The sequence below is a fragment of the Eschrichtius robustus genome, chromosome 14 (assembly GCF_028021215.1).
Source record: "Eschrichtius robustus isolate mEscRob2 chromosome 14, mEscRob2.pri, whole genome shotgun sequence".
Classification (NCBI taxonomy): Eukaryota; Metazoa; Chordata; class Mammalia; order Artiodactyla; family Eschrichtiidae; genus Eschrichtius; species Eschrichtius robustus.
The window spans coordinates 10,694,221-10,708,883 of record NC_090837.1 but is presented as its reverse complement, the minus strand read 5'-3'; positions in this window follow the sequence as shown (position 1 = coordinate 10,708,883).

Below are 14,663 nucleotides of genomic sequence, written 5' to 3'. Positions count from 1 at the left end.
ACTGTGCTGGGTGTCGGGTTACCCTTTCTTTCCGCTTTGAGAGCCTGGTGAGGTAAAGAGAAAAGCAAAGCTTTCATTTCCACGTTCCTCAGTTCTGGGTCACTGAATGGTGAGACCTGAGCGGGTAGAACTGAGAGCCCACCCACTGGAAATACATATGTATGGAATGGACGAATGAAGGAAGGAATGGTGAGTGTGGGTCTCCTTGGGAAATCAGGCCAAAAACATGATCTCAGACCCCAGAAAGCCAGCTAATTTCAGTTCTGAGAGCTTCCAGCTTACAGACGCAAGCCTTGTCATCAAAACGGATGACTCGGCCCCTCCCCAGAGATCTCCAACGAAGTGACAGAGGAACATTGTTCCGGAGCCCTCACTTTGATGATGGTGCTGGGACAGGGACCGCCTAGAACCTGCTTCCACGCTCTGCTCCCTTGACCCAACTCCCTGGAAAGTTTTATCCTCAGCCCACCCCCACCCCCTCCTAACTGCCTGCCAGCCAGTCACTGCCAATGGTGATATATGGAGATGACTTGATTTGACCTTGAAGGAAAGAAACAAATTAATGTGTCTTGAAATAAATTCCGGGAATCAGTGGCTGGCTTCTCCTCCACCCCCTCCACTTTGCACCTGACAAGTTGTGCATCATAATGTGAAAATCAGTACCGTCTCATCCATGAGTGAACACCTGGAGCTGGCGGGGTGGAGGGCTGCTGGGAGGTCCCCTCCTACCCAACGCCCTGGGCCCAGGAGTTGCCAGAAGGGGTGGGAGGCTAAAGGCTTATTGTGGGCTCTGCTCTCCGGTTGCTGAGAGCTGGCTGAGTCACCCTGTCTGCAGTGAGAGCAGCCCACCTGACCACCAGCTCCAAGTCCTCCAAGTACGAGCAGATGGGGGCTCCCTGGTGGCTCCCAAGGAAAAGGGAAGGGCAGCCGTGTGGAATGGCACTGCCATGGCCATTCTCCAAGGAGGACTGAGATGTGGGGAGGTGAGGAGACGGCAGGCCCAGCCCATACAATTCAGCCACGCGATGTATATTTACTGAGTGCCTTTCTTCAGGCTCAGCACCGATTCAACTGTATGCCCAGGTACGATGGAGCCAGGTGTCCAAATATTGAAATACTTCAGTACCACTTGATAAATAGCACTGCCTCTAAGCTGCCCCCAGTGTCTCAGCCTTTATTAAGCATGTCTTTTTATTCTGGTGCTTTGACTACCGGGCGCCTTGCTGACCTTGGAGGGACTGCCCCTCACAGAGATAGCCTGCAAGCACCCCTCTCTTATGAAGACCAATCCGGAGACCCCACCCCAACCTTTGTCACACTCTTTCCCTCTGAGCCACCACCCACCTGCCCAGATCATTCAAAGTGAGGTACCAAACAACTAGGGACAGCCCCTGTGCCCCAGAGCTAACTGAAGTTATTTGTACTAGCCCATTCTAAGTCTGTTTCCCCCACCTCCCCTGTTCCTTCCCGCAGAGACCACAATAAAGGCTCTTGTCCACATTCCCTCTGCCTCCTGATCAAGCCTGGTGCTTCCCCGTGTGGCCCCCATGACGTGGCGAGCCCCCTCCTCTTGGCATCTGTGAATGTAATGAGCTATTTTTTCTATGGCAATCGTCTCCTGATCTTTTAGCCATGCCATACCTGAATAATGATGAAATCTACATTTTAAAATCTAGACACCTTTCTCCCTCTACCTTCTCCCAGTTTTTCTAGGAATCAGCAGCTCCCTTTGGACCGGTGGCCATTCTGAATAGCCAGTGCCCTGGTCCTGCAAGTTGTTAAAGATTTTGAATATTGCCTCCTTTCCCCAGGCACATTATATATGAGGTACCATGCTGGGCCCTGGAGAAAAAGACAGACACGAGGCTCTGCCCTTGAGGGTATAATGGGGATCTCGGGCCATACGTAAATAAGCAAAGAGAATAGCAGGGTCCAGGGCAGAGCTAAGCGTGAGCCCTGAGATCGGGGAGCAGCAAGGCTATGAGGGATCTGAATTGTGATCGCAGCTCTGCTGCTCACCCTATATGTGACCTTGTCACTTGACCTCTGTGGGCAGGCATTTGTTTTCTTATCCACTAAAGTGGGTGATGGTAATGCAGGGCTGGTGTGGGGATTACACAAGTGTGTGCCAAGTGCTTGGCCCACAGGTACTAATGCAGAGTGAGTCCACAGTAAATGGGGAGCACTGGGTGGTCTCAGCCCGAGCCCAGCCTGGAAGGCGGAGCCTAGGGTCTACCAGGGACCCATGGCAGGTTACTGAACCAGTGGCCTGAGTCAGTACCTGGAGCTGATGCTCTCCCAGCACCTGCCTCCCAATTCCCGAGGTCTCCATTAGGGACAAGAAGAGTGGGAATTAGGGGCATTGAGGGGATTTCAGTCTCCACTGTCAGAGGTCTAGAGGTAACCCTGATAGCACATCTCTATCATCTTAGTTGCCAATCCCCACCCCCTGCCCAAGAATGAACCTATTTTTGTTTTAATTTTTATTTTATGTTGGAGTATAGTTGATTTACAACGCTGTGTTAGTTTCAGGGGTACAGCAAAGTGATTCAGTTATACATATACATGTATCCATTCTTTTTCAGATTCTTTTCCCATATAGGTTATTACAGACTATTGAGTAGAGTTCCCTGTGCTATACAGTAGGTCCTTGTTGATTATCTATGTTATATATAGTCGTGTGTATCTGCTAATCCCAACCTCCTAATTTATCCCCCCCCCATTGGTCACCATAAGTTTGTTTTTGAAGTCTATGAGTCTGTTTCTGTTTTGTAAATAAGTTCATTTGTATCTTTTTTTTTAGATTTCACATATAAGTAATATCACATGATATTTGTCTTTCTCTGTCTGACTTACTTCACTTAGTTTGATAATCTCTAGGTCCATCCATGTTGCTGTAAATGGCATTATTTCATTCTTTTTAATGGCTAATATTCAATTGTATGTATGTACCACATCTTCTTTATCCATTCCTCTGTCGATGGACATTTAGATTGCTTCCATGTCTTGGCTATTGTATCGATAAACAGTGCTGCAGTGAGCATTGTGGTGCATGTATCTTTTCGAATTATGATTTTCTCCAGATATATGCCCAGGAGTAAGATTGCTAGATCACGTTGTAGTTCTACTTTTAGCTTTTTAAGGAACTTCCATATTGTTCTCCATAGTGGTTGTACCATGAACCTATTATTATTATTTTTAATTTATTTATTTTTGGCTGTTTTGGGTCTTCGTTGCTGCGCGCGGGCTTTCTCTAGCTGTGGCGAGCGGGGGCTACTCTTCGTTGCGGTGCACGGGCTTCTCACTGCGGTGGCTTTTCTTTGTTGCAGAGCATGGGGTCTAGGCACGCGGGCTTCAGCAGTTGTGGCACGCGGGCTCAGTAGTTGTGGCTCACGGGCTCTAGCGTGCAGGCTCAGTAGTTGTGGCACATGGGCTTAGTTGCTCCGCGGCATGTGGGATCTTCCTGGACCAGGGCTCAAGCCCACGTCCCCTGTGTTGGCAGGCGGATTCTTAACCACTGCGCCACCAGGGGAGTCCTGAACCTATTATTTTAAATCAGGAGAAACTTGCAAATACAACTTTGGAATCTGAGTGATGTATTTTTTTATGGAAGAGGAGGATGACTTTAGCCCCTTAGCCTTTAGCACAGTCCCCAGAACATAGGAAGGGTTCAGAATATCAGCTATTACCATCACTGTTGTTTTTGTTGGTTATCCTACAAAACTACCGTGGTGGAGAGGGTTAATTTTAAAAGAGAGCATGGTGGAAGGGAGAGGGCCAGACAGCAGGCTGGCGGTGGACTGCAGCATTCTCCTCCCTGGAAGACTTGGAGATTGAGGAGAGACGCAGGTGGGCAGTGCTGCTTGGCTAGCCTCACACCTCCCTCCATCATGTCCCAGATGAAGGTGTCAGGATGCGCTCCCAGGCTGGAGCCCAGGCACCGAGTCTCCAGCATCCCTCAGTGGCTGAGGGGAAGGTCAGGTGGGGAAATACTTAGCTCATGCTCTAGAAATCCTTTGAGGGATTCTGATGTTATTGGTCTCAGGTGGGGCCTGGGCATGGGTATTTTTAAAAAGCTCCCCAAGGATTTCAATTTGCAGCCAAGGTTAGGAACCACTGGAGAATTGGTGGTGGTGGGGGGACGGCTGTACAGGAGGAGCCCAGGGGAGGCTTGGACCCAGCCTGGGTGAGGTGAGAGTAGTTCCTGGGGGCTTCTGGGAAGAAATGTTGTCAAAGTTGAAAGGATGAGTGTTAATAATAATAACGTTATTAAATGCTTATTAGCTGTAAGGCGCCGTCCATGCTCTGCACATCCATTTTTCCATTTAATCCGTAGCCAAACTACAGTGATGCAGAAATGTGCCCAAGTTCCCACAGCTGGGAAGTGGCAGCGTAGCTGAGCCAGTTTTAAACTCAGGCAGACTGGTTTCAGACCAGCGTTAGCTAGGCTGGGGGGCGTGTGTGGTGGAAAGAAGGATTAAGGGTTTCTGGAAGAGGGAATCATGCCAGAAAAAACAAAGCTCTTAATCCTCACTCAGAGCCTCAGTCCCTTCACCTATAAAACGGGGCTCGTTTGTCGCTGCCCTGAATACTCCCCAGAGGGTGGCTGGGAAGATGAGTGAGCTTGTAAATCAAACAGGACCATTGCTTAGTTATTATTACCATCCCAGCAGCCCAGTAAAGCAGGGAGGGCAGAGGAGAGTCGCAGACCAGTTGTCTTGGACATGTTGCCTGGTGACCTGATATCATGCGACAATTTCCATTTTCCTCTGCCTGTTTGTGCTCCATCAGAGCTGCGTGACAGCTGTGTGAATTTTGTTCTGATTCTGACAGTGAAAGCTTACAAAATCCACAGCAGACAGGATGACAGAGCTGACTGCCAATGGCTCCTCAGATCTAAGCCAGCAAAGACACAGTTGTCAGAAGACAAAGACGGTCTCGCAAAAGTGCCAGAAATTGAGCATCTCTGGGTGTGTCCAAGATTTCACACCAGGTCAGCAGTTCCTAAAGTGAGTTCCGTCAGAAGAAAAGGGAATGGGTTGGGTTCTGCTGTCAAATAGTTTTGGGGAGTCCTGGGTTAGACAGTACTCAAACATTCTTCTTTAGCCTGGCGATGTGCATTGTGAACATCTAAGAAGAAGGTTCAGCTGGTAGCTCTTGTCGCATCACAGATTAGCCTAGAATCAAGCAGCCTAGAACAGTCAACATTTAATAGTTCACAGTTTCTAAGTTTCAGGAATTCAGCTAAGGCTGAGCTGGTCGTTCTGATTTGGGGTCTCATGAGGTTGAATCGAGATGGTGGCCAGGTCTGTAGTCATCTGAAGGTTTGACTGGAGTGGAGGGTCTACTTTTCTTTTTCATATTAGAGTAGAGTTGATTTACAATGTTCTGTTAGTTTCAGCCAAGTGATTCAGTTTTATATACGGTAAGTCCCCTACATAGGAACTTTCAAGTTGTGAACTTTCAAAGATGTGAACGTGTGTTCGCACGTCCAGTCACGTAAGTTCGTTCCTGTGTCTGGTGTACATTGTCATGTGCGTGCATCCTCTACAAGTGATTGTGCTTTTGTTACTTTACTGCACAGTACTGTATACAGTATCTTTATTTCAAGCCCAGGATGTCCGGAAGCAAGCGTAAGAGCAGCGCTGATGTAGCTGGTATTACTGTACTTTTCAAGGTACTGTACTGTAAGATTAAAAATGTTTTCTTTTTTGTGTGTTTGTTTTTTTATGTATTGTTTGTGTGAAAAGTATTATAAACCTATTACAGTACAGTACTATATAGCCAATTGTGTTAGGTTTGCTAACTTTGTTGGACTTACGAACAAATTGTACTTAGGCGCTCTTGGAATGGAACTCGTTCGTACGTAGGGGACTTACTGTGTGTGTATATATATACACACACACACATACCACGTGGGCTTCTCCATAGGGCTGCTTGAGTGTCCTCATGGCATGGCAGCTGGCTTCCCTGGGAGCAAGCGATCCAGGAGAGAGCGTGAGACAAAAGCCCGATAGGTCTTTTGTGATCTATCTGTGAAAATGGCATGACACCACTTCTGCTCTACGCTATCGGACAGTGCCGCCAGAGAGGGACCAAGTGGGTCAGACTTTGTTCTGACCTGAGGCAAGAGGTCTGGGCTTTAGTAGTCCAACATCGGCACTCATAGGCCAAGGTCTACCTTAGGGACGGAAGTGGGGGAGGCAGATTCCCCCACGAGGAGGTAAACGTCAGGCTTTTGGACGCTGTGGCTTCAGTAAGCCCCAGGGTGGTTCTGCAGAGAAAAGTCACAGATGTGGACCCGTGTAAACAAGAGGCCCCAGCAGCCAGGGGAGGTGTGCTCAGAAACAGTAAAAAGCATAAGAGGAGATCTGAGCCGATCACCGGCAGCGTCTGCTGCATTTATGCTCAGGGATAATTGGAAATGACAAAACGGCTCAACTAGAGGGGTTTAGTTGCACAGATGATGGCACTTCCATACAATGGGAGAAAGTATGCAGCCATTAACTACCACGCTCCTGAAGATGATTTATTGTCATGGTACATGGGGAAAGCCGGCCTCAAACAATCAGTCTGTATAATACCCCACTTAAAAGAAATATAAATTTGCATTTATATTTTAGTTGCTTTGAAGTGACACTTTTTTTAAAAAATAAAGTGGATGTTCAAGTTATTTTTTTTCCTTTGTGGATTTCTGGGTTGTTTGAATATTCTGTCTAGAGAATGTCTTGCCTTTAAGATGGGAAAAGTAAACCTAGGTGCTACATTCTCGGGACCTCCCTGGCAGTCCAATGGTTAAGGCTCCACGCTTCCACTGCAGGGGGCATGGGTTCGATTCCTGGTGGGGGAACTAAGATCCCACACGGCCAAAAAAAGATTTGATTCTCATAAGAGACCCTTTCAGGTAACATATTACCTGATGCACATTTTACTTCCCCTTCGACAACATAATGCCATGACAACATGGCATTATGTGCCATGTAATCGTTATGTAATTGTTATACACACACACGCACACACACACACACACACTCTCTCTCTCTCTCTCTCTCCCTCTCTCTCTCTCTCTCTCTCTCTCTCTCTCTCTCTCTCTCTCTCTCTCTCTCCCTCTCTCCCTCTCTCCCTCCCTCTCTCCAGAGCAGGACCACCCTGATTGGAATTGCTCTCCATCATTTATTAGCTGGGTATCCCTGAGCAAACTTCTTAACTTCTTTGTGCCTCCGTCTCCTTGACAATAATGTAGAGGTGATGATAGATTGCTTTGTAGAGTTGTGCTAAGGAACCAATGAGTCAAGATACGTAAAACGCTTGGAGCAATCCTGGCATCTAGAGAGCACTTTGGCAGTGTAGACCTACCTTCCCCTGCCCCACCCTCATCCCTAATGCGTCTGAGTGGCTAAGGTCTTGTTTGCTCTTCCTCTTCTCATTAAAGCTATCCTGTTCCACCTTCTGTTGCATCCCTTTGGGATCCTGCCAGGTATAAGAGGGTAGTGATGAATTAATCAGGTTGCCTAATCACGGGCACCCATGCTCAAGTCTCGCCTCCTCCAGGGAGTGCCCTTTAACCAGTTTCGGAGGCTCCAGAGAACCCTGCGCCCAGGGGAGGCACACCTGCGGCTTCTGCCTGGCGGCTTCTATGTCCCTTTCCTCTGGTCCCAGCCCCTTAATATCTCTTTGGGGTATCCTCACCCTTGTGTGTGGTTTCATTGGGAATTGCCATCCCAGGGCCCTGTCCTTCCTTCACCAAGGGTGGGCACATGGCCCACGCTAAGCCAGTCAGGGTCTCTCGTGGGAATGTGAACCGTTAGCAGAGAGACGGGAGGATGGGAAAGAACTGAAGCTGATTCATCCCAGTGACGATGCCCTGAAGAGACGCTCATTTTTCTCACTCCCTAGGTCTTCAGCCCGACCCCCTTCCTGTCCTTCTGTTGCAGGAAAGGGCACCCTTTCCAGGGCCCAAGAGTGGGCTCTTGTTTAACATTCGGAGATAAATTGTCCGAGGAGACACACGTGCTGACAAAGCAGGAGATTTTATTGGGAAGGGACGCCCGGGTGGGGAACAGCAGGGTCAGGGACCCCAGGAGAACTGCTCTGCCATGTGGCTCGCAGCCTCAGGTTTTATGGTGATGGGTTCGTTTCCGGGTTGTCTCTGGCCAGTCATCTTGCTTGGCCCCTATTTGGTCTGACTCAGGGTCCTTCCTGGTGGCGCACGCATCTCTCAGCCAAGTTCCAGCACGAAGGTTCCAGCACGAAGGAGTCTGAGAGGTTGGCAGGACAACATTATGGGCTGGCGTCTCCTCCCTCCTTGGGGCCCCTCCCGAATCCTCCTGGTTAGTTTCCGGCAGCAGCACTGTGTTCCTTATCGGGACCTCCTGTTGTGAGACAACACGTGCAAGTGGTTATGGTCGTGCCCTGCCAAGGTGGGCAGTGTAGGTCAGTGGTTCCCTAACACTTCCTGGGGTCCAGTGCTGAGCTTTCCTTTCAACTGTATGTGCTCTACCAAATCCTTTTCCCCCTAAACTAGATAGAGTCCATTTCTCTCCCTTGAAAACAATGAACACCAGCTGCTATAGCGAGAGAGGAAGAGAGAGAAAGACGCGGAGAGGTGCTGGGCTGAGCGGCATCTCCACGCCACCTACAAAGGGGCGCCTGAGTTCTGATCCAGCTCAACAGCAAATTCCTTCTGTGACCCTGGGCAAGTCCTGCTACCTCTGCCTTTGCTCCTGCATCTCCTGGAAGCATCCCATCAATGCAGTGGTGCTCGGGACCCTGTCCTAAGCCCCTTCTGCTTCTCCCCGGGATCGTCACACACATTCCGTAGCTCCAATGGCCACCTCTGTGTTAACACAGCCAACTCCTCTTTCCAGTCCAGATCGGCTCTCCAGAGCTCCGAATACCCCCTAAGCATTTCCACCCGAGGCCTTCTGAAGCTCCTCACGAGCAAAACCGAATTCAGTATCTCTTCCTGCACGCTGCTCCCCTCCCCCCCTTTCCCCACTTGCGTTCATGGCATCAACACGCACCCCCCCCCCCAGAAAACCCAGGACTCTCCTCGACTGCCCTCTCTCCTTGTCAGCCTGTCACTAGGCGGCGTCCATACTCTCTGAGGTCCTCTGTCATACGAATCCTCCCGTTTGTCTAGCACTTGTCACTTTACAACATCCATTATTCACCTGTTTGTCACTTAACCCTCACAAGTCCGGGAGCTGGGTGGTATCCTCCCCACAGGAGGAAATAAGGAATCAGAGAAGGGAAGCGACCTGCCCAAGGTCACATAGGAAGTAGAAGGCAGAGCTGGGATTTGAGCTCAGGACTGTCAGAGCCCGTAGCCCGCGTGAGGGGTTTAGTTGCACAGATGATGACACTTCCATACCATGGGAGAAAGTATGCAGCCATTAACTACCAGCCTCCTGAAGATGATTTATTGTCACGGCCCATGGGGAAAGCCAGCCTCAAACAATCAGTCTGTATAATACTCCATTTAAAAGAAATATAAGTTTGCATTTATATTTTAGTTGTTTTAAAGTGACACTAATTTTTAAAAAAATAAAGTGGATGTTCAAGTTATTTTTTTAACTTGAGCCGGTATTCGCTCTGTCCATGGTGCCCGAATTCAGGAGGAGCAAGGTTTGGGCCAGCGTCTCTGGCCGGTTACTAAGGTCCGTGGTGTGCAAACAGCAACAGTGTTGTTCGTGAGCTCACGGGCTCCCCCCAGTTTCTAATCTGGGCTCGTGACCTTGGAACTCATCTCCCAGACAACCAGAGCGATACAGCAAACAGAGGTGTAGCTGCCAACTTGGAGCTGAGCTGCCTGGGCAGGGCCGGCGGTGCAAACCCCGGATGTGTGCGTGCGTGTGTGTGGGGTACGGTGCCGATGTCCACAAGGGCCTCAGCCCACAGCACCCCCCTCTGTGTAGTTACACCGCATCCTCCCAATGAGCCAGAGGGATCCAGCACCCGTCCTGGCTGCGCCACCAGGATCTGGAAGCATCAGGAGAATGGGAGGGTGGGGTCCTGCGGTGAGCACAGAACACTTGCTGTGTGGTTCCAGGGCCCTGAGGTCCTGGGGAAGGAAGGTTTGGGAGACCTAGGTTCCACACCTGGTCTTAATTCACACGTGTACCCAGCATCTGAGCCCCTCTCACCTCCTCGCCTTGGTCTGAGCCTCTGTTACAGCCTAGGCTATTTCCATCCTTGTCCCTGCGGTCAAATTTTTTTTTTTTTTTTGGTAAAATATATAACAAAATTTACCATTTTAACCATTTTTTACCAGAGCACAATTCAGCTGCATTAATTACATTCACCGTTTGTGTAACCATCACCACTATCTCTTTCCAAAACTTTCATTATTTCAAATAGAACTCTGCAGGCATGAAGCAATAACTACCCCCATTCCTTTCTCTCCCCCGTCCCTGGTAACCTCTAATCTACTTTTCATCTCTATGAATTTGCCTACTCTAGATATTTCATAGAATTTGAATCATACAAGATTTGTCCCTTTGTGTCTGGCTTCTTTCACTTAGCGTGTTTTCAGGGTTCATCCATGTTGTAGCCTGTGTCAGAACTTCATTCCTATTTATGGCTGAATAATATCCTATTGTATGGAGAGATCACATTTTGTTTACACATTCATCTGCTGATGAATACCCTGCAGTCAGTTTGTCTGCAACAGCTAGAGCAGTCCTGGGAAAATACTACTCAGACCATGGCACGACTTTATTTAAACCCTCATATGGCTCCTTAATTCACTCAGAGCTATGGTCCTTATTATGGCTACAAAGCCCTAAAGGATTCTCTCTCTGAATACACACACACACCCCATTACCTCTGTGCCCCTCCAACCTCATCCCTTCCCTCTCTCTCCACTCCACTCCTTGCTCTTCTGTGAACACCTCAGGCTCCCTGTCACCTCAGGGCCTTTGCATGCACTGTTCCTTCTGCCTGGAATGCTTTTCCCCGCCAGACGTCTGCATGGCTAACACCCTCGGCTCCCTCAAGTTTTTGCTCTGCTGTCACCTTCTCAATAAGACTCATCCTGAACACCCTCCTTAAAACTACGACCTGTCTCTCCTCCATCCATCATTCCTGACCCCCCTCGTCATGATCTAGTTTCCAGAGCACTTGTCACTTCCTAACATATAATTTGTCTATTTGTTATCTCCATTGTTTATTATCTGCACCCCATCTCTAGAATGTAAGCTCTATGAGGACAGGGATTTTTTTTTTCTTTTTGCCTGTTGTGTTCATCACTATATCCGAAGCACCTAAAACAGCAGCTGGCATGCAGTAGGCACTCAGTAAATACTTGTTACATGAATGAATATGAGTTGGGACAAGTTGCTGCGCTTCTCTGAGCCCCTGTTTCCCCATCTGTGAACCAGGGATTGTGATCTGTCCCTGGGCTGGGGGTGTCACGGGGGGGGTCGCATCAGATAATGTCTGTAACCTCCCTTTGCAAATTGTAAAGCATCGTGCAAGTGAGAGAGGGGTGGAAGAAACTGATCTTCACTGAGTCCTCTTGAGGCCTGATGCTTCTCATGATGTATCTCATTTTGTTATCTCCATTTGACAGATGAGGAAGCTAAGGTTCAGGGAGGTGAAATAACTTGCCGCTCGATCACACAGTGTGACAGTGTTACGGAGTCAAAGCTTCAATCCAGCTGTCTGGCTTTTTCTGTAGGTTGCTTCCAGCTCTGGCATTTCATCAGCCTAGGAGAAAACCCCACCCTCTCCAGGGACCAGCTCTGAGCCCAGGGGAATGGTAATGAGGATGAAGATGTGAACAATAGCTGCCTTTTATTAAGAGCTTCCTACGTGTGTCAGGCTCACTTTACTATGTGCCAGGTGCTTTACATGTGCTCTCCTCACACGAAAGCGGGAAATAGGTGTCTTTATTTCCTCATAACAGATGAGGAATCTGAGGATCCAAGAGGTCAGACCGTTTGCTTGGGGCCGCACAACTAAGAAAGAGCAGAGCCAGCATTTGAGCCTGGAGCAATTCCGCTCCCATGGCATCTTGAAAAGGACCTTGATCTTGGGGATGTGGTTTCTTTAATGCCACGTGAGCTGCCCCCCCACACCCCCATGACCATCCCCAGGGACCTCCCTGCTCCAAGCCAGCCCTGGAGGGCACCTTTGTAGGTGGGGAGGCAAGCACACCGCCAGCCCCTGTGCCTGCCCCTCCGTGTGAGCAGCAGGATGCCGGAGGAATAAGGCATCAGTGGGAACCAGGATGGGGACCCCACAAGCCTGCATTGCCAGCAGAGACAAATAAATAGACCACTCAGCAAACCAGGGCACTTCCATCCCAGAGCAGAACTGTCCCTGGTAAATAGATCGTTGAAGCTCCATGCCGGACGTGCCAATTTCAGCGGGAAAAGATGAGCGCATTTACCTGCCTGGTGACACCCTGGCTGTCTTCAGGAGGTGATGGGGTATGAAAATATTGCCAGCATGCACTCTGCCCGGGGCTGTTTCCAGGGTGGGGGAGGCGGGTCTCATTACAGGAATGGTGTTTGTCTCAGACTTCCTGTGTTGCCCAGATGCAAGGTCTAAATGCTTTCTATGCTTCCTTCCTTCCTTCCTTCCTTCCTTCCTTCCTTCCTTCCTTCCTTCCTTCCTTCCTTCCCTCCCTCCCTCCTTCCTTCTCGTGTTGGGTCTTCATTGCTGCGCATGAGCTTTCTCTAGTTGTGGCGAGCGGGGGCTACTCTTCATTGCGGCGAGCGGCCTTCTCATCACGGTGGCTTCTCTTGTTGCAGAGCACAGGCTTTAGGCGCACAGGCTTCAGTAGTCGCGGCGCGTGGGCTCAGTTGTTGTGGCTCGCAGGCTCTAGAGTGCAGGCTCAGTAGTTGTGGCGCACGGGCTTAGTTGCTCTGTGGCATGTGGGATCTTCCCGGACCAGGGCTCGAACCCGTGTCCCCTGCACTGGCAGGTGGATTCTTCACCACTGAGCCACCAGGGAAGCCCCTCTATGCATTTTTAAGGGATCACAATCATAGTAATAGCTAGCATCTATTGAGTGCTTACTATGTACCAGGCACTGTGGTTTTTTAAATATATATTATCTCACTAACTAGCTAAAAATCAAATATTGTTGAGGAGTCTCTGGTGCATAGGGGAATGACTGCTTTGAGGGTGTCTATTAATTCTTTCTTTTTTTTATTGAAGTGTAGCTGATTTCCAATGCTGTGCCAATCTCTGCTGTACAGCAGAGTGACTCAGTTATACACATAGAGACATTCTTTTTCATATTCTTTTCCATTATGGTTTATCACAGCATATTGAATATAGTTCCCTGTGCTCTACAGTAAGACCTTGTTGTTTATCCATCCTGTATATACTAGTTTGCATCTGCTAATCCCAAACTCCCAATCCTTCCCTCCACCTCTGTGCCCCGCCCCCCCATGGCAACCACAAGTCTGTTCTCTATGTCTGTGAGTCTGTTTCTGCATTGTAGATGGGTTCATTTGTGTCATATTTCAGATTCCGCATATAAGTGATATCATATGGTATTTGTCTTTCTCTTTCTGACTTACTTCACTTAGTATGATCATCGCTAGTTGCATCCACGTTGCTGCAAATGGCATTATTTCATTCCTTTTTATGGCTGAGTAATAATATTCCATTGTATATATATACCACGTCTTCTTTATCCATTCATCTGTTGATGGACATTTAGGTTGTTTCCATGTCTTGGCTATTGTGAATAGTGCTGCTATGAACAGAGGGGACACATGTATCTTTTTGAATTATAGTTTTGTCTGGGTATATGCCCAGGAGTGGGATTGCTGGATCATACAGCAACTCTATTTTTAGTTTTCTGAGGAACATCCACACTGTTTTCCATAGTGGCTGCACCAACTTATATTCCCACCCACAGTGTAGGAGGGTTCCCTTTTCTCCAAGGGTGTCTATTCTTTATAATTATTCTCAAGCAGCAAATAACAATACAAGGTGGTCCAGCCCCAGGTCACCTCCCAAGGGTTTCGTTAACTCCCCACCCCTGGCAGTAACATCCACCACAGCAAGCTTCTCCTCTCTCTGTGGTTAGACTCTGGAAAAAAAAGTAATAATAAAAGACAACTGGGAATAAGGAAGGGAGACCAAGCAGGAAGCAGAAGAGGAGGACGTGGAAAAGCCAGCCGGTGGCGAGGGGAAGGATGCTGAGGCCCAGGGCACCGTGACCTCAGAGCTAAGCTCCTGCCATTCAGAGGCGCCTGGTCACGCTGTCCAGACAAGTTCTGCTGTGCCCTGCCAAAACGTTATTGTCTTGGTGGAACGAAAGCTTCTAAAATCCATCGTCCTTGGGAGGAATTTCCAGAAGCCTGCTGTGTCTGTGGAGGTGTCTGCGTTAGATCAGTGGAGTAGAGAAGGTCAAGGGGGAGGCGCTGGGCAGGCACTTTGCAGGCTGATGTAACACAAATCCCAAAACTACCCCACTTGACAGAGGTGGGGTTCTGTCACTTGTGGAATATCATTGTAACATCTCCCCAGATGTTTGCCATCGGAAGTTCCTGAGCCCTGACTGGCTGGAGGGAGCCATAGGTGGCCCCTCCTCAGGGACCCACCCACCAACACCCTCCTAAGTCCTGTCGGAGGACACCTTGTCCCACAGCCAACACCCCAAGTAGCCCCCAAAGCCTTCTCCATCTCTTACCTCTTTG